The following is a 23,575-nucleotide window of genomic DNA, read 5'->3' as shown; positions in this document are numbered from 1 at the left end:
AATTAAATGTTCGTCAGGTATTGTGGAAAAAATTTTCTTTTTACGTTACATTAGAGACTACACAACACCGCTCCCGGGTGCGCTCGAACCACCAACCTTTCGGTTAACAACCGAACGCGCTAACCATTGCGCCACGGAAGCCCAAAAACTAAATGTTCGTCAGGTATTGTAGAAAAACTCTGACTTTTTACGTTACATTTAAGATCCCTTAACACCGCTCCCGGGTGGGCTCGAACCACGAACCTATTGGTTAACAGCCGAAAGCGCTAACCATTGAGCCACGGAAGCTCAGAAATTAAATGGTTGTCAGGTATTGTGGAAAAGTTATGACTTTTCACGCTACATCTGAGACCCCACAACACCTCTCCCGGGTGGGCTCGAACCACCAACCTTTCGGTTAACAGCTGAACGCGCTAACCATTGCGCCACGGAAGCCCAAAAATTAAATGTTCGTCAGGTATTGTGGAAAAATTTTCTTTTTACGTTACATTAGAGACTACACAACACCACTCCCGGGTGCGCTCGAACCACCAACCTTTCGGTTAACAACCGAACGCGCTAACCATTGCGCCACGGAAGCCCAAAAACTAAATGTTCGTCAGGTATTGTAGAAAAACTCTGACTTTTTACGTTACATTTAAGATCCCTTAACACCGCTCCCGGGTGGGCTCGAACCACGAACCTATTGGTTAACAGCCGAAAGCGCTAACCATTGAGCCACGGATGCTCAGAAATTAAATGGTTGTCACGTATTGTGGAAAAGTTATGACTTTTCAAGCTTTATCTGAGACCCCACAACACCGCTCCCAGGTGGGCTCGAACCACCAACCTATTGGTTAACAGCCGAACGCGCTAACCATTGAGCCACGGAAGCTTAGAAATTAAATGGTTGTCAGGTATTGTGAAAAAGTTATGACTTTTCACGCTACATCTGAGACCCCACAACACCTCTCCCGGGTGGGCTCGAACCACCAACCTTTCGGTTAACAGCCGAACGCGCTAACCATTGCGCCAAGGAAGCCCAAAAATAAAATGTTCGTCAGGTATTGTGAAAAAAACTCTGACTTTTTACGTTACATTTGAGATCCCTTAACACCGCTCCCGGGTGGGCTCGAACCACCAACCTATTGGTTAACAGCCGAACGCGCTAAACATTTAGCCACGGAAGCTTAGAAATTTAATGGTTGTCACGTATTGTGGAAACGTTTTGACTTTTTACGCTACATCTGAGACCCCACAACACCTCGCCCGGGTGGGCTCGAACCACCAACCTTTCGGTTAACAGCTGAACGCGCTAACCATTGCGTCACGGAAGCCCAAAAATTAAATGTTCGTCAGGTATTGTGGAAAAACTCTGACTTTTTACGTTACATTTGAGATCCCTTAACACCGCTCCCGGGTGGGCTTGAACAACCAACCTGTTGGTTAACAGCCGAACGCGCTAACCATTGAGCCACGGAAGCTCAGAAATTAAATGGTTGTCAGGTATTGTGGAAAAGTTATGACTTTTCACGCTACATCTGAGACCCCACAACACCTCTCCCGGGTGGGCTCGAACCACCAACCTTTCGGTTAACAGCTGAACGCGCTAACCATTGCGCCACGGAAGCCCAAAAATTAAATGTTCGTCAGGTATTGTGGAAAAACTTTTCTTTTTACGTTACATTTGAGACTACACAACACCGCTCCCGGGTGCGCTCGAACCACCAACCTTTCGGTTAACAACCGAACGCGCTAACCATTGCGCCACGGAAGCCCAAAAACTAAATGTTCGTCAGGTATTGTGGAAAAACTCTGACTTTTTACGTTACATTTAAGATCCCTTAACACCGCTCCCTTGTGGGCTCGAACCACGAACCTATTAGTTAACAGCCGAAAGCGCCAACCATTGAGCCACGTATGCTCAGAAATTAAATGGTTGTCACGTATTGTGGAAAAGTTATGACTTTTCAAGCTTTATCTGAGACCCCACAACACCTCTCCCGGGTGGGCTCGTACCACCAACCTTTCGGTTAACAGCCGAACGCGCTAACCATTGCGCCAAGGAAGCCCAAAAATAAAATGTTCGTCAGGTATTGTGAAAAAAACTCTGACTTTTTACGTTACATTTGAGATCCCTTAACACCGCTCCCGGGTGGGCTCGAACCACCAACCTATTGGTTAACAGCCGAACGCGCTTAACATTTAGCCACGGAAGCTTAGAAATTTTATGGTTGTCACGTATGTGGAAAAGTTTTGACTTTTTACGCTACATCTGAGACCCCACAACACCTCTCCCGGGTGGGCTCGAACCACCAACCTTTCGGTGAACAGCTGAACGCGCTAACCATTGCGTCACGGAAGCCCAAAAATTAAATGTTCGTCAGGTATTGTGGAAAAACTCTGACTTTTTACGTTACATTTGAGATCCCTTAACACCGCTCCCGGGTGGGCTTGAACAACCAACCTGTTGGTTAACAGCCGAACGCGCTAACCATTGAGCCACGGAAGCTCAGAAATTAAATGGTTGTCAGGAATTGTGGAAAAGTTATGACTTTTCAAGCTACATCTGAGACCCCACAACACCTCTCCCGGGTGGGCTCGAACCACCAACCTTTCGGTTAACAGCTGAACGCGCTAACTATTGCGTCACGGAAGCCCAAAAATTAAATGTTCGTCAGGTATTGTGGAAAAACTCTGACTTTTTACGTTACATTTGAGATCCCTTAACACCGCTCCCGGGTGGGCTTGAACAACCAACCTGTTGGTTAACAGCCGAACGCGCTAACCATTGAGCCACGGAAGCTCAGAAATTAAATGGTTGTCAGGTATTGTGGAAAAGTTATGACTTTTCACGCTACATCTGAGACCCCACAACACCTCTCCCGGGTGGGCTCGAACCACCAACCTTTCGGTTAACAGCTGAACGCGCTAACCATTGCGCCACGGAAGCCCAAAAATTAAATGTTCGTCAGGCTTCCCATAATAGCTTCCTCCTCAATAAAGCGGTGAAGAGGAAGCATATTGAGAAGGATTTCCAGAGAAGCTGTGGGGGCTGTTCTCATGGACCCCGTGATACCGATGCACGCCAGCCTTTGAAGCTTGCGTAGTTCATCTTGGGCTGTTTTAAGGCGAACCCTGGGCCACCAGACAAGAGCTCCATAGGAAACCACTGGCCTGATGATCCTGGTATAAATCCAGTTTACAGCCCTAGGGCTTAAGCCCCAGGACTTGCTGACTGAACTTCTTAAACGCCAAAATAAAATTTCGGCCTTCTTGATACTCAGATCAAGGTGGGACTTCCAAGTAAGCTTGGCATCGAAAGTCACGCCAAGGTATTTGACCTCGGAGGACTTCTTTAAAACCTGTCCAAAGAAGGAAATATCGTTGAATAGGTCATTAGTCCTTTTCCGAGTAAACGGTACAAGGACAGTCTTGTTGGGATTGACGGTTAGGTTAACACCCCTACACCAATCCTCAACATCATGCAAGACAGATTTCATCAGTGCAGCGATAGTTGTAGGGAACCTCCCTGTATCAATCACTGCGATGTCATCCGCATAGCCAAAACAGTGACATTCCCTCTCCCCGAGTCGACCCAGCAGCTCATCCACCACCAGGCACCAAAGAAGAGGGGAAAGAACCCCTCCCTGAGGACAGCCACGGTCGGTGGAGGTCTCCAAGGTTTCCCCGAGAAGAGACGCCGTCACCCTGCAATACGTGAGCATGGATTTTATCCAACGACACAAAGTGTCGTCAATACCAAACCGCTCCGCAGCGCGAAGGATGACTTCACTAGAGACCCTATCAAAGGCACCCTCAATATCAAGGAAGATGGCCAAAGACATCTCCTTGAACTCGATGGCCCTGTCAAGGCAGTTCAAAATGCCATGAAGCGCCGTCTCTGTGGACTTGCCTTTCTGATAGGCAAACTGAAAAGTGGACAGGGGTGTGTGGGATAGAACACCATCCCGTAGATACCTGTCCACCAATTTCTCTAAAGTCTTTAGGAAGAAAGAGGTAAGACAGGTAGGTCTGAATGCCTTAGCCTCAAGATAGCTCGTCTTCCCAGGTTTGGAAATAAAGATAACCTTCGAGCGCTTCCAGAAATCTGGAATATGCGCCAGAGCAATGCAGGCTCTAAATATCCTGCACAGATAAGGGCCAATGGCGTCTATGCCTTCCTGGAGGAGGGCATAGTCAGACTTTTTCCACAATACCTGACGAACATTTAATTTTTGGGCTTCCATGGCGCAATGGTTAGCGCGTTCGGCTGTTAACCGAAAGGTTGGTGGTTCGAGCGCACCCGGGAGCGGTGTTGTGTAGTCTCAAATGTAACGTAAAAAGAAAAGTTTTTCCACAATACCTGACGAACATTTAACTTTTGGGCTTCCGTGGCGCAATGGTTAGCGCGTTCAGCTGTTAAACGAAAGGTTGGTGGTTCGAGCCCACCCGGGAGAGGTGACGTGGGGTCTCAGATGTAGCGTAAAAAGTCAAAACTTTTCCACAATACGTGACAACCATTTAAGTTCTGAGCTTCCGTGGCTCAATGGTTAGCGCGTTCGGCTGTTAACCAATAGGTTGGTGGTTCGAGCCCACCCGGGAGAGGTGACGTGGGGTCTCAGATGTAGCGTGAAAAGTCATAAATTTTCCACAATACCTGACAGCCATTTAATTTCTGAGCTTCCGTGGCTCAATGGTTAGCGCGTTCGGCTGTTAACCAATAGGTTCGTGGTTCGAGCCCACCCGGGAACGGTGTTAAGGGATCTCAAATGTAACGTAAAAAGTCAGAGTTTTTCCACAATACCTGACGAACATTTAATTTTTGGGCTTCCGTGGCGCAATGGTTAGCGCGTTTGGTTGTTAACCGAAAGGTTGGTGGTTCGAGCGCACCCGGGAGTGGTGTTGTGTAGTCTCAAATGTAACGTAAAAAGAAAAGTTTTTCCACAATACCTGACGAACATTTAATTTTTGGGCTTCCGTGGCGCAATGGTTAGCGCGTTCGGTTGTAAACCGAAAGGTTGGTGGTTCGAGCCCACCCGGGAGCTGTGTTGTGTAGTCTCAAATGTAACGTAAAAAGAAACGTTTTTCCACAATACCTGACGAACATTTAATTTTTGGGCTTCCGTGGCTCAATGGTTTGCGCGTTCGGCTGTTAACCAATAGGTTGGTGGTTCGAGCCCACCCGGCAGCGGTGTTATGGGATCTCTAATGTAACATAAAAAGTCAGAGTTTTTCCACAATACCTGACGAACATTTAATTTTTGGGCTTCCGTGGCGCAATGGTTATCGCGTTCAGCTGTTAACCGAAAGGTTGGTGGTTCGAGCCCACCCGGGAGAGGTGTTGTGGGGTCTCAGATGTAGCGTGAAAAGTCATAACTTTTCCCCAATACGTGACAACCATTTAATTTCTGAGCTCCCGTGGCTCAATGGTTGTCGCGTTCGGCTGTTAACCAATAGGTTGGTGGTTCGAGCCCACCCGGGAGAGGTGACGTGGGGTCTCAGATGTAGCGTAAAAAGTCAAAACTTTTCCACAATACGTGACAACCATTTAATTTCTGAGCTTCCGTGGCTAAATGGTTAGCGCGTTCGGCTGTTAACCAATAGGTTGGTGGTTCGAGCCCACCCGGGAGAGGTGACGTGGGGTCTCAGATGTAGCGTGAAAAGTCATAACTTTTCCACAATACCTGACAGCCATTTAATTTCTGAGCTTCCGTGGCTCAATGGTTAGCGCGTTCGGCTGTTAACCAATAGGTTCGTGGTTCGAGCCCACTCGGGAGCGGTGTTAAGGGATCTCAAATGTAACGTAAAAAGTCAGAGTTTTTCCACAATACCTGACGAACATTTAATTTTTGGGCTTCCGTGGCGCAATGGTTAGCGCGTTCGGTTGTTAACCGAAAGGTTGGTGGTTCGAGCGCACCCGGAAGCGGTGTTGTGTAGTCTCAAATGTAACGTAAAAAGAAAAGTTTTTCCACAATACCTGACGAACATTTAATTTTTGGGCTTCCGTGGCGCAATGGTTAGCGCGTTCGGTTGTAAACCGAAAGGTTGGTGGTTCGAGCCCACCCGGGAGCTGTGTTGTGTAGTCTCAAATGTAACGTAAAAAGAAACATTTTTCCACAATACCTGACGAACATTTAATTTTTGGGCTTCCGTGGCGCAATGGTTAGCGCGTTCAGCTGTTAACCGAAAGGTTGGTGGTTCGAGCCCACCCGGAAGAGGTGTTGTGGGGTCTCAGATGTAGCGTTTAAAAGTCAAAACTTTTCCACAATACGTGACAACCATTTAATTTCTGAGCTTCCGTGGCTCAATGGTTAGCGCGTTCGGCTGTTAACCAATAGGTTGGTGGTTCGAGCCCACCCGGGAGAGGTGACGTAGGGTCTCAGATGTAGCGTAAAAAGTCAAAACTTTTCCACAATACGTGACAACCATTTAATTTCTGAGCTCCCGTGGCTCTATGGTTGTCGCGTTCGGCTGTTAACCAATAGGTTGGTGGTTCGAGCCCACCCGGGAGAGGTGACGTGGGGTCTCAGATGTAACGTAAAAAGCCAAAGTTTTTCCACAATACCTGACGACCATTTAATTTTTGGGCTTCCGTGGCGCAATGGTAAGCGCGTTCGGCTGTTAACCAATAGGTTCGTGGTTCGAGCCCACCCGGGAGCGGTGTTAAGGGATCTCAAATGTAACGTAAAAAGTCAGAGTTTTTCCACAATACCTGACGAACATTTAATTTTTGGGCTTCCGTGGCGCAATGGTTAGCGCGTTCGGTTGTTAACCGAAAGGTTGGTGGTTCGAGCGCACCCGGGAGCGGTGTTGTGTAGTCTCAAATGTAACGTAAAAAGAAAAGTTTTTCCACAATACCTGACGAACATTTAATTTTTGGGCTTCCGTGGCGCAATGGTTAGCGCGTTCGGTTGGAAACCGAAAGGTTGGTGGTTCGAGCCCACCCGGGAGCTGTGTTGTGTAGTCTCAAATGTAACGTAAAAAGAAACATTTTTCCACAATACCTGACGAACATTTAATTTTTGGGCTTCCGTGGCGCAATGGTTAGCGCGTTCAGCTGTTAACCGAAAGGTTGGTGGTTCGAGCCCACCCGGAAGAGGTGTTGTGGGGTCTCAGATGTAGCGTGAAAAGTCATAACTTTTCCCCAATACGTGACAACCATTTAATGTCTGAGCTCCCGTGGCTCAATGGTTGTCGCGTTCGGCTGTTAACCAATAGGTTGGTGGTTCGAGCCCACCCGGGAGAGGTGACGTGGGGTCTCAGATGTAGCGTTTAAAAGTCAAAACTTTTCCACAATACGTGACAACCATTTAATTTCTGAGCTTCCGTGGCTCAATGGTTAGCGCGTTCGGCTGTTAACCAATAGGTTGGTGGTTCGAGCCCACCCGGGAGAGGTGACGTAGGGTCTCAGATGTAGCGTAAAAAGTCAAAACTTTTCCACAATACGTGACAACCATTTAATTTCTGAGCTCCCGTGGCTCAATGGTTGTCGCGTTCGGCTGTTAACCAATAGGTTGGTGGTTCGAGCCCACCCGGGAGAGGTGACGTGGGGTCTCAGATGTAACGTAAAAAGCCAAAGTTTTTCCACAATACCTGACGACCATTTAATTTTTGGGCTTCCGTGGCGCAATGGTAAGCGCGTTCGGCTGTTAACCAATAGGTTCGTGGTTCGAGCCCACCCGGGAGCGGTGTTAAGGGATCTCAAATGTAACGTAAAAAGTCAGAGTTTTTCCACAATACCTGACGAACATTTAATTTTTGGGCTTCCGTGGCGCAATGGTTAGCGCGTTCGGTTGTTAACCGAAAGGTTGGTGGTTCGAGCGCACCCGGGAGCGGTGTTGTGTAGTCTCAAATGTAACGTAAAAAGAAAAGTTTTTCCACAATACCTGACGAACATTTAATTTTTGGGCTTCCGTGGCGCAATGGTTAGCGCGTTCGGTTGTAAACCGAAAGGTTGGTGGTTCGAGCCCACCCGGGAGCTGTGTTGTGTAGTCTCAAATGTAACGTAAAAAGAAACATTTTTCCACAATACCTGACGAACATTTAATTTTTGGGCTTCCGTGGCGCAATGGTTAGCGCGTTCAGCTGTTAACCGAAAGGTTGGTGGTTCGAGCCCACCCGGAAGAGGTGTTGTGGGGTCTCAGATGTAGCGTGAAAAGTCATAACTTTTCCCCAATACGTGACAACCATTTAATGTCTGAGCTCCCGTGGCTCAATGGTTGTCGCGTTCGGCTGTTAACCAATAGGTTGGTGGTTCGAGCCCACCCGGGAGATGTGACGTGGGGTCTCAGATGTAGCGTTTAAAAGTCAAAACTTTTCCACAATACGTGACAACCATTTAATTTCTGAGCTTCCGTGGCTCAATGGTTAGCGCGTTCGGCTGTTAACCAATAGGTTGGTGGTTCGAGCCCACCCGGGAGAGGTGACGTAGGGTCTCAGATGTAGCGTAAAAAGTCAAAACTTTTCCACAATACGTGACAACCATTAAATTTCTAAGCTTCCGTGGCTCAATGGATAGCGCGTTCGGCCGTTAACCAATAGGTTGGTGGTTCGAGCCCACCCGGGAGCGGTGTTATGGGATCTCAAATGTAACGTAAAAAGTCAGAGTTTTTCCACAATACCTGACGAACATTTAACTTTTGGGCTTCCTTGGCGCAATGGTTAGCGCGTTCAGCTGTTAACCGAAAGGTTGTTGGTTCGAGCCCACCCGGAAGAGGTGTTGTGGGGTCTCAGATGTAGCGTGAAAAGTCATAACTTTTCCCCAATACGTGACAACCATTTAATGTCTGAGCTCCCGTGGCTCAATGGTTGTCGCGTTCGGCTGTTAACCAATAGGTTGGTGGTTCGAGCTTACCCGGGAGAGGTGACGTGGGGTCTCAGATGTAGCGTAAAAAGTCAAAACTTTTCCACAATACGTGACAACCATTTAATTTCTGAGCTCCCGTGGCTCAATGGTTGTCGCGTTCGGCTGTTAACCAATAGGTTGGTGGTTCGAGCCCACCCGGGAGAGGTGACGTGGGGTCTCAGATGTAACGTAAAAAGCCAAAGTTTTTCCACAATACCTGACGACCATTTAATTTTTGGGCTTCCGTGGCGCAATGGTAAGCGCGTTCGGCTGTTAACCAATATGTTGGAGGTTCGAGCCCACCCGGAAGAGGTGTTGTGGGGTCTCAAATGTAGCGTGAAAAGTCATTACTTTTTCACAATACCTGACTACCCATTAATTTCTGAGCTGCCGTGGCTCAATGGTTTGCGCGTTCGGCTGTTAAGCAATAGGTTGCTGGTTCGAGCCCACCCGGGAGCGGTGTTGTGAAGTCTCAAATGTAACGTAAAATGAAAAGTTTTTCCACAATACTTGACGACCATTTAATTTTTGGGCTTCCGTGGCGCAATGGTAAGCGCGTTCGGCTGTTAACCAATAGGTTGGTGGTTCGAGCCCACTCGGGAGCGTGGTTATGTAGTCTCAAATGTAACGTAAAATGAAAAGTTTTTCCACAATACCTGACAACCATTTAATTTCTGAGCTTCCGTGGCTCAATGGTTAGCGCGTTCGGCTGTTAACCAATAGGTTGGTGGTTCGAGCCCACCCGGGAGCGGTGTTATGTAGTCTCAAATGTAACGTAAAAAGGAAAGTTTTTCCACAATACCTGACGGACATTTAATTTTTGGGCTTCCGTGGCGCAATGGTTAGCGCGTTCGGCTGTTAACCGAAAGGTTGGTGGTTCGATCACACCCGGGAGCGGTGTTGTGTAGTCTCAAATGTAACGTAAAAAGAAAAGTTTTTCCACAATACCTGACGAACATTTAATTTTTGGGCTTCCGTGGCGCAATGGTTAGCGCGTTCGGTTGTAAACCGAAAGGTTGGTGGTTCGAGCCCACCCGGGAGCTGTGTTGTGTAGTCTCAAATGCAACGTAAAAAGAAACATTTTTCCACAATACCTGACGAACATTTAATTTTTGGGCTTCCGTGGCGCAATGGTTAGCGCGTTCAGCTGTTAACCGAAAGGTTGGTGGTTCGAGCCCACCCGGGAGAGGTGTTGTGGAGTCTCAGATGTAGCGTAAAAAGTCAAAACCTTTCCACAATACGTGACAACCATTAAATTTCTAAGCTTCCGTGGCTCAATGGTTAGCACGTTCGGCTGTTAACCAATAGGTTGGTGGTTCGAGCCCACCCGGGAGGGTGTTATGGGATCTCAAATGTAACGTAAAAATCAGAGTTTTTCCACAATACCTGACGAACATTTAACTTTTGGGCTTCCTTGGCGCAATGGTTAGCGCGTTCAGCTGTTAACCGAAAGGTTGTTGGTTCGAGCCCACCCGGAAGAGGTGTTGTGGGGTCTCAGATGTAGCGTGAAAAGTCATAACTTTTCCCCAATACGTGACAACCATTTAATGTCTGAGCTCCCGTGGCTCAATGGTTGTCGCGTTCGGCTGTTAACCAATAGGTTGGTGGTTCGAGCCCACCCGGGAGAGGTGACGTGGGGTCTCAGATGTAGCGTTTAAAAGTCAAAACTTTTCCACAATACGTGACAACCATTTAATTTCTGAGCTTCCGTGGCTCAATGGTTAGCGCGTTCGGCTGTTAACCAATAGGTTGGTGGTTCGAGCCCACCCGGGAGAGGTGACGTAGGGTCTCAGATGTAGCGTAAAAAGTCAAAACTTTTCCACAATACGTGACAACCATTTAATTTCTGAGCTCCCGTGGCTCAATGGTTGTCGCGTTCGGCTGTTAACCAATAGGTTGGTGGTTCGAGCCCACCCGGGAGAGGTGACGTGGGGTCTCAGATGTAACGTAAAAAGCCAAAGTTTTTCCACAATACCTGACGACCATTTAATTTTTGGGCTTCCGTGGCGCAATGGTAAGCGCGTTCGGCTGTTAACCAATAGGTTGGAGGTTCGAGCCCAGCCGGGAGAGGTGTAGTGGGGTCTCAAATGTAGCGTGAAAAGTCATAACTTTTTCACAATACCTGACTACCCATTAATTTCTGAGCTGCCGTGGCTCAATGGTTTGCGCGTTCGGCTGTTAACCAATAGGTTTCTGGTTCGAGCCCACCCGGGAGCGGTGTTGTGAAGTCTCAAATGTAACGTAAAATGAAAAGTTTTTCCACAATACCTGACGACCATTTAATTTTTGGGCTTCCGTGGCGCAATGGTAAGCGCGTTCGGCTGTTAACCAATAGGTTGGTGGTTCGAGCCCACTCGGGAGCGTGGTTATGTAGTCTCAAATGTAACGTAAAATGAAAAGTTTTTCCACAATACCTGACAACCATTTAATTTCTGAGCTTCCGTGGCTCAATGGTTAGCTCGTTCGGCTGTTAACCAAAAGGTTGGTGGTTCGAGCCCACCCGGGAGCGGTGTTATGTAGTCTCAAATGTAACGTAAAAAGAAAAGTTTTTCCACAATACCTGACGGACATTTAATTTTTGGGCTTCCGTGGCGCAATGGTTAGCGCGTTCGGCTGTTAACCGAAAGGTTGGTGGTTCGATCACACCCGGGAGCGGTGTTGTGTAGTCTCAAATGTAACGTAAAAAGAAAAGTTTTTCCACAATACCTGACGAACATTTAATTTTTGGGCTTCCGTGGCGCAATGGTTAGCGCGTTCGGTTGTAAACCGAAAGGTTGGTGGTTCGAGCCCACCCGGGAGCTGTGTTGTGTAGTCTCAAATGTAACGTAAAAAGAAACATTTTTCCACAATACCTGACGAACATTTAATTTTTGGGCTTCCGTGGCGCAATGGTTAGCGCGTTCAGCTGTTAACCGAAAGGTTGGTGGTTCGAGCCCACCCGGGAGAGGTGTTGTGGAGTCTCAGATGTAGCGTAAAAAGTCAAAACTTTTCCACAATACGTGACAACCATTAAATTTCTAAGCTTCCGTGGCTCAATGGTTAGCACGTTCGGCTGTTAACCAATAGGTTGGTGGTTCGAGCCCACCCGGGAGGGTGTTATGGGATCTCAAATGTAACGTAAAAATCAGAGTTTTTCCACAATACCTGACGAACATTTAACTTTTGGGCTTCCTTGGCGCAATGGTTAGCGCGTTCAGCTGTTAACCAAAAGGTTGTTGGTTCGAGCCCACCCGGAAGAGGTGTTGTGGGGTCTCAGATGTAGCGTGAAAAGTCATAACTTTTCCCCAATACGTGACAACCATTTAATGTCTGAGCTCCCGTGGCTCAATGGTTGTCGCGTTCGGCTGTTAACCAATAGGTTGGTGGTTCGAGCCCACCCGGGAGAGGTGACGTGGGGTCTCAGATGTAGCGTTTAAAAGTCAAAACTTTTCCACAATACGTGACAACCATTTAATTTCTGAGCTTCCGTGGCTCAATGGTTAGCACGTTCGGCTGTTAACCAATAGGTTGGTGGTTCGAGCCCACCCGGGAGAGGTGACGTAGGGTCTCAGATGTAGCGTAAAAAGTCAAAACTTTTCCACAATACGTGACAACCATTAAATTTCTAAGCTTCCGTGGCTCAATGGATAGCGCGTTCGGCCGTTAACCAATAGGTTGGTGGTTCGAGCCCACCCGGGAGCGGTGTTATGGGATCTCAAATGTAACGTAAAAAGTCAGAGTTTTTCCACAATACCTGACGAACATTTAACTTTTGGGCTTCCTTGGCGCAATGGTTAGCGCGTTCAGCTGTTAACCGAAAGGTTGTTGGTTCGAGCCCACCCGGAAGAGGTGTTGTGGGGTCTCAGATGTAGCGTGAAAAGTCATAACTTTTCCCCAATACGTGACAACCATTTAATGTCTGAGCTCCCGTGGCTCAATGGTTGTCGCGTTCGGCTGTTAACCAATAGGTTGGTGGTTCGAGCCCACCCGGGAGAGGTGACGTGGGGTCTCAGATGTAGCGTAAAAAGTCAAAACATTTCCACAATACGTGACAACCATTTAATTTCTGAGCTCCCGTGGCTCAATGGTTGTCGCGTTCGGCTGTTAACCAATAGGTTGGTGGTTCGAGCCCACTCGGGAGCGTGGTTATGTAGTCTCAAATGTAACGTAAAATGAAAAGCTTTTCCACAATACCTGACAACCATTTAATTTCTGAGCTTCCGTGGCTCAATGGTTAGCGCGTTCGGCTGTTAACCAATAGGTTGGTGGTTCGAGCCCACCCGGGAGCGGTGTTGTGTAGTCTCAAATGTATAATAAAAAGAAAAGTTTTTCCACAATACCTGACGGACATTTAATTTTTGGGCTTCCGTGGCGCAATGGTTAGCGCGTTCGGCTGTTAACCGAAAGGTTGGTGGTTCGATCACACCCGGGAGCGGTGTTGTGTAGTCTCAAATGTAACGTAAAAAGAAAAGTTTTTCCACAATACCTGACGAACATTTAATTTTTGGGCTTCCGTGGCGCAATGGTTAGCGCGTTCGGTTGTAAACCGAAAGGTTGGTGGTTCGAGCCCACCCGGGAGCTGTGTTGTGTAGTCTCAAATGCAACGTAAAAAGAAACATTTTTCCACAATACCTGACGAACATTTAATTTTTGGGCTTCCGTGGCGCAATGGTTAGCGCGTTCAGCTGTTAACCGAAAGGTTGGTGGTTCGAGCCCACCCGGGAGAGGTGTTGTGGAGTCTCAGATGTAGCGTAAAAAGTCAAAACTTTTCCACAATACGTGACAACCATTAAATTTCTAAGCTTCCGTGGCTCAATGGTTAGCACGTTCGGCTGTTAACCAATAGGTTGGTGGTTCGAGCCCACCCGGGAGGGTGTTATGGGATCTCAAATGTAACGTAAAAATCAGAGTTTTTCCACAATACCTGACGAACATTTAACTTTTGGGCTTCCTTGGCGCAATGGTTAGCGCGTTCAGCTGTTAACCGAAAGGTTGTTGGTTCGAGCCCACCCGGAAGAGGTGTTGTGGGGTCTCAGATGTAGCGTGAAAAGTCATAACTTTTCCCCAATACGTGACAACCATTTAATGTCTGAGCTCCCGTGGCTCAATGGTTGTCGCGATCGGCTGTTAACCAATAGGTTGGTGGTTCGAGCCCACCCGGGAGAGGTGACGTGGGGTCTCAGATGTAGCGTTTAAAAGTCAAAACTTTTCCACAATACGTGACAACCATTTAATTTCTGAGCTTCCGTGGCTCAATGGTTAGCGCGTTCGGCTGTTAACCAATAGGTTGGTGGTTCGAGCCCACCCGGGAGAGGTGACGTAGGGTCTCAGATGTAGCGTAAAAAGTCAAAACTTTTCCACAATACGTGACAACCATTTAATTTCTGAGCTCCCGTGGCTCAATGGTTGTCGCGTTCGGCTGTTAACCAATAGGTTGGTGGTTCGAGCCCACCCGGGAGAGGTGACGTGGGGTCTCAGATGTAACGTAAAAAGCCAAAGTTTTTCCACAATACCTGACGACCATTTAATTTTTGGGCTTCCGTGGCGCAATGGTAAGCGCGTTCGGCTGTTAACCAATAGGTTGGAGGTTCGAGCCCAGCCGGGAGAGGTGTAGTGGGGTCTCAAATGTAGCGTGAAAAGTCATAACTTTTTCACAATACCTGACTACCCATTAATTTCTGAGCTGCCGTGGCTCAATGGTTTGCGCGTTCGGCTGTTAACCAATAGGTTGCTGGTTCGAGCCCACCCGGGAGCGGTGTTGTGAAGTCTCAAATGTAACGTAAAATGAAAAGTTTTTCCACAATACCTGACGACCATTTAATTTTTGGGCTTCCGTGGCGCAATGGTAAGCGCGTTCGGCTGTTAACCAATAGGTTGGTGGTTCGAGCCCACTCGGGAGCGTGGTTATGTAGTCTCAAATGTAACGTAAAATGAAAAGTTTTTCCACAATACCTGACAACCATTTAATTTCTGAGCTTCCGTGGCTCAATGGTTAGCTCGTTCGGCTGTTAACCAATAGGTTGGTGGTTCGAGCCCACCCGGGAGCGGTGTTATGTAGTCTCAAATGTAACGTAAAAAGAAAAGTTTTTCCACAATACCTGACGGACATTTAATTTTTGGGCTTCCGTGGCGCAATGGTTAGCGCGTTCGGCTGTTAACCGAAAGGTTGGTGGTTCGATCACACCCGGGAGCGGTGTTGTGTAGTCTCAAATGTAACGTAAAAAGAAAAGTTTTTCCACAATACCTGACGAACATTTAATTTTTGGGCTTCCGTGGCGCAATGGTTAGCGCGTTCGGTTGTAAACCGAAAGGTTGGTGGTTCGAGCCCACCCGGGAGCTGTGTTGTGTAGTCTCAAATGTAACGTAAAAAGAAACATTTTTCCACAATACCTGACGAACAGTTAATTTTTGGGCTTCCGTGGCGCAATGGTTAGCGCGTTCAGCTGTTAACCGAAAGGTTGGTGGTTCGAGCCCACCCGGGAGAGGTGTTGTGGAGTCTCAGATGTAGCGTAAAAAGTCAAAACTTTTCCACAATACGTGACAACCATTAAATTTCTAAGCTTCCGTGGCTCAATGGATAGCGCGTTCGGCCGTTAACCAATAGGTTGGTGGTTCGAGCCCACCCGGGAGCGGTGTTATGGGATCTCAAATGTAACGTAAAAAGTCAGAGTTTTTCCACAATACCTGACGAACATTTAACTTTTGGGCTTCCTTGGCGCAATGGTTAGCGCGTTCAGCTGTTAACCGAAAGGTTGTTGGTTCGAGCCCACCCGGAAGAGGTGTTGTGGGGTCTCAGATGTAGCGTGAAAAGTCATAACTTTTCCCCAATACGTGACAACCATTTAATGTCTGAGCTCCCGTGGCTCAATGGTTGTCGCGTTCGGCTGTTAACCAATAGGTTGGTGGTTCGAGCCCACCCGGGAGAGGTGACGTGGGGTCTCAGATGTAGCGTAAAAAGTCAAAACTTTTCCACAATACGTGACAACCATTTAATTTCTGAGCTCCCGTGGCTCAATGGTTGTCGCGTTCGGCTGTTAACCAATAGGTTGGTGGTTCGAGCCCACTCGGGAGCGTGGTTATGTAGTCTCAAATGTAACGTTAAATGAAAAGTTTTTCCACAATACCTGACAACCATTTAATTTCTGAGCTTCCGTGGCTCAATGGTTAGCGCGTTCGGCTGTTAACCAATAGGTTGGTGGTTCGAGCCCACCCGGGAGCGGTGTTATGTAGTCTCAAATGTAACGTAAAAAGAAAAGTTTTTCCACAATACCTGACGGACATTTAATTTTTGGGCTTCCGTGGCGCAATGGTTAGCGCGTTCGGCTGTTAACCGAAAGGTTGGTGGTTCGATCACACCCGGGAGCGGTGTTGTGTAGTCTCAAATGTATAATAAAAAGAAAAGTTTTTCCACAATACCTGACGAACATTTAATTTTTGGGCTTCCGTGGCTCAATGGTTAGCGCGTTCAGCTGTTAACTGAAAGGTTGTTGGTTCGGGCCCACCCGGGAGCGGTGTTAAGGGATCTCAAATGTAACGTAAAAAGTCAAAGTTTTTCCACAATACCTGAAGACCTTTTCATTTCTGAGCTTGTTTGGCTCCATGGTTAGCGCGTTCGGCTGTTAACCAATAGGTTGGTGGTTCGAGCCCACCCGGGAGAGGTGACGTGGGGTCTCAGATGTAGCGTGAAAAGTCATAACTTTTCCCCAATACGTGACAACCATTTAATGTCTGAGCTCCCGTGGCTCAATGGTTGTCGCGTTCGGCTGTTAACCAATAGGTTGGTGGTTCGAGCCCACCCGGGAGAGGTGACGTGGGGTCTCAGATGTAGCGTAAAAAGTCAAAACTTTTCCACAATACGTGACAACCATTTAATTTTTGGGCTTCCGTGGCTCAATGGTTTGCGCGTTCGGCTGTTAACCAATAGGTTGGTGGTTCGAGCCCACTCGGGAGCGGTGTTATGTAGTCTCAAATGTAACGTAAAAAGAAAAGTTTTTCCACAATACCTGACAACCATTTAATTTCTGAGCTTCCGTGGCTCAATGGTTAGCGCGTTCGGCTGTTAACCAATAGGTTGGTGGTTCGAGCCCACCCGGTAGCGGTGTTATGTAGTCTCAAATGTAACGTAAAAAGAAAAGTTTTTTCACAATACCTGACGAACATTTAACTTTTGGGCTTCCGTGGCGCAATGGTTAGCGCGTTCAGCTGTTAACCGAGGGGTTGGTGGTTCGAGCCCACCCGGGAGAGGTGTTGTGGGGTCTCAGATGTAGCGTGAAAAGTCATAACTTTTCCCCAATACGTGACAACCATTTAATTTCTGAGCTTCCGTGGCTCAATGGTTAGCGCGTTCGGCTGTTAACCAATAGGTTGGTGGTTCGAGCCCACCCGGGAGCGGTGTTATGGGATCTCAAATGTAACGTAAAAAGTCAGAGTTTTTCCACAATACCTGACGAACATTTAACTTTTGGGCTTCCTTGGCGCAATGGTTAGCGCGTTCAGCTGTTAACCGAAAGGTTGTTGGTTCGAGCCCACCCGGAAGAGGTGTTGTGGGGTCTCAGATGTAGCGTGAAAAGTCATAACTTTTCCCCAATACGTGACAACCATTTAATGTCTGAGCTCCCGTGGCTCAATGGTTGTCGCGTTCGGCTGTTAACCAATAGGTTGGTGGTTCGAGCCCACCCGGGAGAGGTGACGTGGGGTCTCAGATGTAGCGTAAAAAGTCAAAACTTTTCCACAATACGTGACAACCATTTAATTTCTGAGCTCCCGTGGCTCAATGGTTGTCGCGTTCGGCTGTTAACCAATAGGTTGGTGGTTCGAGCCCACTCGGGAGCGTGGTTATGTAGTCTCAAATGTAACGTAAAATGAAAAGTTTTTCCACAATACCTGACAACCATTTAATTTCTGAGCTTCCGTGGCTCAATGGTTAGCGCGATCGGCTGTTAACCAATAGGTTGGTGGTTCGAGCCCACCCGGGAGCGGTGTTATGTAGTCTCAAATGTAACGTAAAAAGAAAAGTTTTTCCACAATACCTGACGGACATTTAATTTTTGGGCTTCCGTGGCGCAATGGTTAGCGCGTTCGGCTGTTAACCGAAAGGTTGGTGGTTCGATCACACCCGGGAGCGGTGTTGTGTAGTCTCAAATGTATAATAAAAAGAAAAGTTTTTCCACAATACCTGACGAACATTTAATTTTTGGGCTTCCGTGGCGCAATGGTTAGCGCGTTCAGCTGTTAACTGAAAGGTTGTTGGTTCGGGCCCACCCGGGAGCGGTGTTAAGGGATCTCAAATGTAACGTAAAAAGTCAAAGTTTTTCCACAATACCTGAAGACCTTTTCATTTCTGAGCTTGTTTGGCTCCATGGTTAGCGCGTTCGGCTGTTAACCAATAGGTTGGTGGTTCGAGCCCACCCGGGAGAGGTGACGTGGGGTCTCAGATGTAGCGTGAAAAGTCATAACTTTTCCCCAATACGTGACAACCATTTAATGTCTGAGCTCCCGTGGCTCAATGGTTGTCGCGTTCGGCTGTTAACCAATAGGTTGGTGGTTCGAGCCCACCCGGGAGAGGTGACGTGGGGTCTCAGATGTAGCGTAAAAAGTCAAAACTTTTCCACAATACGTGACAACCATTTAATTTTTGGGCTTCCGTGGCTCAATGGTTTGCGCGTTCGGCTGTTAACCAATAGGTTGGTGGTTCGAGCCCACTCGGGAGCGGTGTTATGTAGTCTCAAATGTAACGTAAAAAGAAAAGTTTTTCCACAATACCTGACAACCATTTAATTTCTGAGCTTCCGTGGCTCAATGGTTAGCGCGTTCGGCTGTTAACCAATAGGTTGGTGGTTCGAGCCCACCCGGTAGCGGTGTTATGTAGTCTCAAATGTAACGTAAAAAGAAAAGTTTTTTCACAATACCTGACGAACATTTAACTTTTGGGCTTCCGTGGCGCAATGGTTAGCGCGTTCAGCTGTTAACCGAGGGGTTGGTGGTTCGAGCCCACCCGGGAGAGGTGTTGTGGGGTCTCAGATGTAGCGTGAAAAGTCATAACTTTTCCCCAATACGTGACAACCATTTAATTTCTGAGCTTCCGTGGCTCAATGGTTAGCGCGTTCGGCTGTTAACCAATAGGTTGGTGGTTCGAGCCCACCCGGGAGCGGTGTTGTGTAGTCTCAAATGTAACGTAAAAAGCAAAGTTTTTCCACAATACCTGACGAACATTTAATTTTTGGGCTTCCGTGGCGCAATGGTTAGCGCGTTCAGCTGTTAACCGAAAGGTTGGTGGTTCGAGCCCACCCGGGAGCGGTGTTAAGGGATCTCAAATGTAACGTAAAAAGTCAAAGTTTTTCCACAATACCTTAAGACCTTTTCATTTCTGAGCTTGTTTGGCTCCATGGTTAGCGCGTTCGGCTGTTAACCAATAGGTTGGTGGTTCGAGCCCACCCGGGAGAGGTGACTTGGGGTCTCAGATGTAGCGTAAAAAGTCAAAACTTTTCCACAATACGTGACAACCATTTAATTTTTGGGCTTCCGTGGCTCAATGGTTTGCGCGTTCGGCTGTTAACCAATAGGTTGGTGGTTCGAGCCCACTCGAGAGCGGTGTTATGTAGTCTCAAATGTAACGTGAAAAGAAAAGTTTTTCCACAATACCTGACAACCATTTAATTTCTGAGCTTCCGTGGCTCAATGGTTAGCGCGTTCGGCTGTTAACCAATAGGTTGGTGGTTCGAGCCCACCCGGGAGCGGTGTTATGTAGTCTCAAATGTAACGTAAAAAGAAAAGTTTTTCCACAATACCTGACGAACATTTAACTTTTGGGCTTCCGTGGCGCAATGGTTAGCGCGTTCAGCTGTTAACCGAGGGGTTGGTGGTTCGAACCCACCCGGGAGAGGTGTTGTGGGGTCTCAGATGTAGCGTGAAAAGTCATAACTTTTCCCCAATACGTGACAACCATTTAATTTCTGAGCTTCCGTGGCTCAATGGATAGCGCGTTCGGCTGTTAACCAATAGGTTGGTGGTTCGAGCCCACCCGGGAGCGGTGTTATGGGATCTCAAATGTAACGTAAAAAGTCAGAGTTTTTCCACAATACCTGACGAACATTTAATTTGTGGGCTTCCGTGGCGCAATGGTTAGCGCGTTCGGCTGTTAACCGAAAGGTTGGTGGTTCGATCACACCCGGGAGCGGTGTTGTATAGTCTCAAATGTAACGTAAAAAGAAAAGTTTTTCCACAATACCTGACGAACATTTAATTTTTGGGCTTCCGTGGCGCAATGGTTAGCGCGTTCAGCTGTTAACCGAAACGTTGTTGGTTCGGGCCCACCCGGGAGCGGTGTTAAGGGATCTCAAATGTAACGTAAAAAATCAAAGTTTTTCCACAATACCTGAAGACCTTTTCATTTCTGAGCTTGTTTGGCTCCATGGTTAGCGCGTTCGGCTGTTAACAAATAGGTTGGTGGTTCGAGCCCACCCGGGAGAGGTGACGTGGGGTCTCAGATGTAGCGTAAAAAGTCAAAACTTTTCCACAATACGTGACAACCATTTAATTTCTGAGCTTCCGTGGCTCAATGGTTAGCGCGGTCGGCTGTTAACCAATAGGTTGGTGGTTCGAGCCCACCCGGGAGAGGTGACGTGGGGTCTCAGATGTAGCGTAAAAAGTCAAAACTTTTCCACAATACGTGACAACCATTTAATTTCTGAGCTTCCGTGGCTCAATGGTTAGCGCGTTCGGCTGTTAACCAATAGGTTCGTGGTTCGAGCCCACCCGGGAGCGGTGTTAAGGGATCTCAAATGTAACGTAAAAATCAGAGTTTTTCTACAATACCTGACGAACATTTAACTTTTGGGCTTCCTTGGCGCAATGGTTAGCGCGTTCAGCTGTTAACCGAAAGGTTGTTGGTTCGAGCCCACCCGGAAAAGGTGTTGTGGGGTCTCAGATGTAGCGTGAAAAGTCATAACTTTTCCCCAATACGTGACAACCATTTAATGTCTGAGCTCCCGTGGCTCAATGGTTGTCGCGTTCGGCTGTTAACCAATAGGTTGGTGGTTCGAGCCCACCCGGGAGAGGTGACTTGGGGTCTCAGATGTAGCGTAAAAAGTCAAAACTTTTCCACAATACGTGACAACCATTTAATTTTTGGGCTTCCGTGGCTCAATGGTTAGCGCGTTCGGCTGTTAACCGAAAGGTTGGTGGTTCGATCACACCCGGGAGCGGTGTTGTATAGTCTCAGATGTAGCGTAAAAAGTCAAAACTTTTCCACAATACGTGACAAACATTTAATTTCTGAGCTTCCGTGGCTCAATGGTTAGCGCGTTCGGCTGTTAACCAATAGGTTGGTGGTTCGAGCCCACACGGGAGCGGCGTTATGGGATCTCAAATGTAACGTAAAAAGTCAGAGTTTTTCCACAATACCTGACGAACCTTTAATTTTTGGGCTTCCGTGGCGCAATGGTTAGCGCGTTCGGCAGTTAACCAATAGGTTGGTGGTTCGAGCCCACCCGGGAGCGGTGTTATGTAGTCTCAAATGTAACGTTAAAAGAAAAGTTTTTCCACAATACCTGACGGACATTTAATTTTTGGGCTTCCTTGGCGCAATGGTTAGCGCGTTCGGCTGTTAACCGAAAGGTTGGTGGTTCGATCACACCCGGGAGCGGTGTTGTGTAGTCTCAAATGTAACGTAAAAACAAAAGTTTTTCCACAATACCTGACGAACATTTAATTTTTGGGCTTCCGTGGCGCAATGGTTAGCGCGTTCAGCTGTTAACCGAAAGGTCGGGGTCTCAGATGTAGCGTGAAAAGACATAACTTTTCCACAATACCTGACAAACATTTAATATCTGAGCTTCCGTGGCTCAATGGTTAGCGCGTTCGGCTGTTAACCAATAGGTTGGTGGTTCGAGCCCACCCGGGAGCGGTGTTATGTAGTCTCAAATGTAACGTAAAAAGAAAAGTTTTTCCACAATACCTGACGAACATTTAATTTTTGGGCTTCCGTGGCGCAATGGTTAGCGCGTTCAGCTGTTAACCGAAAGGTTGGTGGTTCGAGCCCACCCGGGAGAGGTGTTGTGGGGTCTCAGATGTAGCGTGAAAAGTCATAACTTTTCCACAATACCTGACAACCATTTAATTTCTGAGCTTCCGTGGCTCAATGGTTAGCGCGTTTGGCTGTTAACCGAAAGGTTGGTGGTTCGAGCCCACCCGGGAGCGGTGTTAAGGGATCTCAAATGTAACGTAAAACGTCAAAGTATTTCCACAATACCTGAAGACCTTTTCATTTCTGAGCTTGTTTGGCTCCATGGTTAGCGCGTTCGGCTGTTAACCAATAATTTGGTGGTTCGAGCCCATCCGGGAGAGGTGACGTGGGGTCTCAGATGTAGCGTGAAAAGTCATAACTTTTCCACAATACCAGACAACCATTTAAATTCTGAGCTTCCGTGGCTCAATGGTTAGCGCGTTCGGCAGTTAACCAATAGGTTGGTGGTTCGAGCCCACCCGGGAGCGGTGTTATGTAGTCTCAAATGTAACGTTAAAAGAAAAGTTTTTCCACAATACCTGACGGACATTTAATTTTTGGGCTTCCTTGGCGCAATGGTTAGCGCGTTCAGCTGTTAACCGAAAGGTTGGGGTCTCAGATGTAGCGTGAAAAGTCATAACTTTTCCACAATACCTGACAGCCATTTAATTTCTGAGCTTCCGTGGCTCAATGGTTAGCGCGTTCAGCTGTTAACCGAAAGGTTGGTGGTTCGAGCCTACCCGGAAGAGGTGTTGTGGGGTCTCAGATGTAGCGTGAAAAGTCATAACTTTTCCACAATACCTGACAACCTTTTAATTTCTGAGCTTCCGTGGCTCAATGGTTAGCGCGTTCGGCTGTTAACCAATAGGTTGATGGTTCGAGCCCACCCGGGAGCGGTGTTAAGGGTTCTCAAATGTAACGTAAAAAGTCAGAGTTTTTCCACAATACCTGACGAGCATGTAATTTTTGGGCTTCCTTGGCGCAATGGTTAGCGCGTTCAGCTGTTAACCGAAAGGTTGGTGGTTCGAGCCCACCCGGGAGAGGTGTTGTGGGGTCTCAGATGTAGCGTGAAAAGTCATAACTTTTCCACAATACCTGACAACCATTTAATTTCTGAGCTTCCGTGGCTCAATGGTTAGCGCGTTTGGCTGTTAACCGAAAGGTTGGTGGTTCGAGCCCACCCGGGAGCGGTGTTAAGGGATCTCAAATGTAACGTAAAACGTCAAAGTATTTCCACAATACCTGAAGACCTTTTCATTTCTGAGCTTGTTTGGCTCCATGGTTAGCGCGTTCGGCTGTTAACCAATAATTTGGTGGTTCGAGCCCATCCGGGAGAGGTGACGTGGGGTCTCAGATGTAGCGTGAAAAGTCATAACTTTTCCACAATACCAGACAACCATTTAAATTCTGAGCTTCCGTGGCTCAATGGTTAGCGCGTTCGGCAGTTAACCAATAGGTTGGTGGTTCGAGCCCACCCGGGAGCGGTGTTATGTAGTCTCAAATGTAACGTTAAAAGAAAAGTTTTTCCACAATACCTGACGGACATTTAATTTTTGGGCTTCCTTGGCGCAATGGTTAGCGCGTTCAGCTGTTAACCGAAAGGTTGGGGTCTCAGATGTAGCGTGAAAAGTCATAACTTTTCCACAATACCTGACAGCCATTTAATTTCTGAGCTTCCGTGGCTCAATGGTTAGCGCGTTCAGCTGTTAACCGAAAGGTTGGTGGTTCGAGCCTACCCGGAAGAGGTGTTGTGGGGTCTCAGATGT

General features: G+C 47.5%; 8 non-coding genes across 8 annotated transcripts; all 8 read left to right on the top strand.

Moving 5' to 3' along the window:
• The first annotated feature begins 4,954 nt into the window (after positions 1 to 4,954).
• On the top strand, positions 4,955 to 5,027 carry TRNAY-GUA (transfer RNA tyrosine (anticodon GUA)). Its single transcript has one exon. It is a non-coding gene; the product is annotated as a tRNA-Tyr (tRNA).
• A 954-nt stretch (positions 5,028 to 5,981) lies between these two features.
• TRNAY-GUA (transfer RNA tyrosine (anticodon GUA)) lies at positions 5,982 to 6,054 on the top strand. The gene has a single exon. It is a non-coding gene; the product is annotated as a tRNA-Tyr (tRNA).
• Positions 6,055 to 6,862: 808 nt separating this feature from the next.
• TRNAS-GGA (transfer RNA serine (anticodon GGA)) lies at positions 6,863 to 6,935 on the top strand. The gene has a single exon. It is a non-coding gene; the product is annotated as a tRNA-Ser (tRNA).
• A 955-nt stretch (positions 6,936 to 7,890) lies between these two features.
• TRNAY-GUA (transfer RNA tyrosine (anticodon GUA)) lies at positions 7,891 to 7,963 on the top strand. Its single transcript has one exon. It is a non-coding gene; the product is annotated as a tRNA-Tyr (tRNA).
• Positions 7,964 to 9,797: 1,834 nt separating this feature from the next.
• On the top strand, positions 9,798 to 9,870 carry TRNAY-GUA (transfer RNA tyrosine (anticodon GUA)). The gene has a single exon. It is a non-coding gene; the product is annotated as a tRNA-Tyr (tRNA).
• Positions 9,871 to 11,555: 1,685 nt separating this feature from the next.
• On the top strand, positions 11,556 to 11,628 carry TRNAY-GUA (transfer RNA tyrosine (anticodon GUA)). Its single transcript has one exon. It is a non-coding gene; the product is annotated as a tRNA-Tyr (tRNA).
• A 1,686-nt stretch (positions 11,629 to 13,314) lies between these two features.
• TRNAY-GUA (transfer RNA tyrosine (anticodon GUA)) lies at positions 13,315 to 13,387 on the top strand. Its single transcript has one exon. It is a non-coding gene; the product is annotated as a tRNA-Tyr (tRNA).
• Positions 13,388 to 15,072: 1,685 nt separating this feature from the next.
• On the top strand, positions 15,073 to 15,145 carry TRNAY-GUA (transfer RNA tyrosine (anticodon GUA)). The gene has a single exon. It is a non-coding gene; the product is annotated as a tRNA-Tyr (tRNA).
• The last annotated feature ends 8,430 nt before the right edge of the window (positions 15,146 to 23,575 follow it).

The sequence above is a fragment of the Phalangium opilio genome, unplaced genomic scaffold (genome assembly GCF_054372755.1).
Source record: "Phalangium opilio isolate 3A_F unplaced genomic scaffold, DU_Popi_V2 ptg000017l_1, whole genome shotgun sequence".
In the NCBI taxonomy this organism is placed as follows: Eukaryota; Metazoa; Arthropoda; class Arachnida; order Opiliones; family Phalangiidae; genus Phalangium; species Phalangium opilio.
The sequence above is the reverse complement of the archived record's forward strand: the minus strand, read 5'-3'. Positions and strand labels throughout refer to the sequence as shown.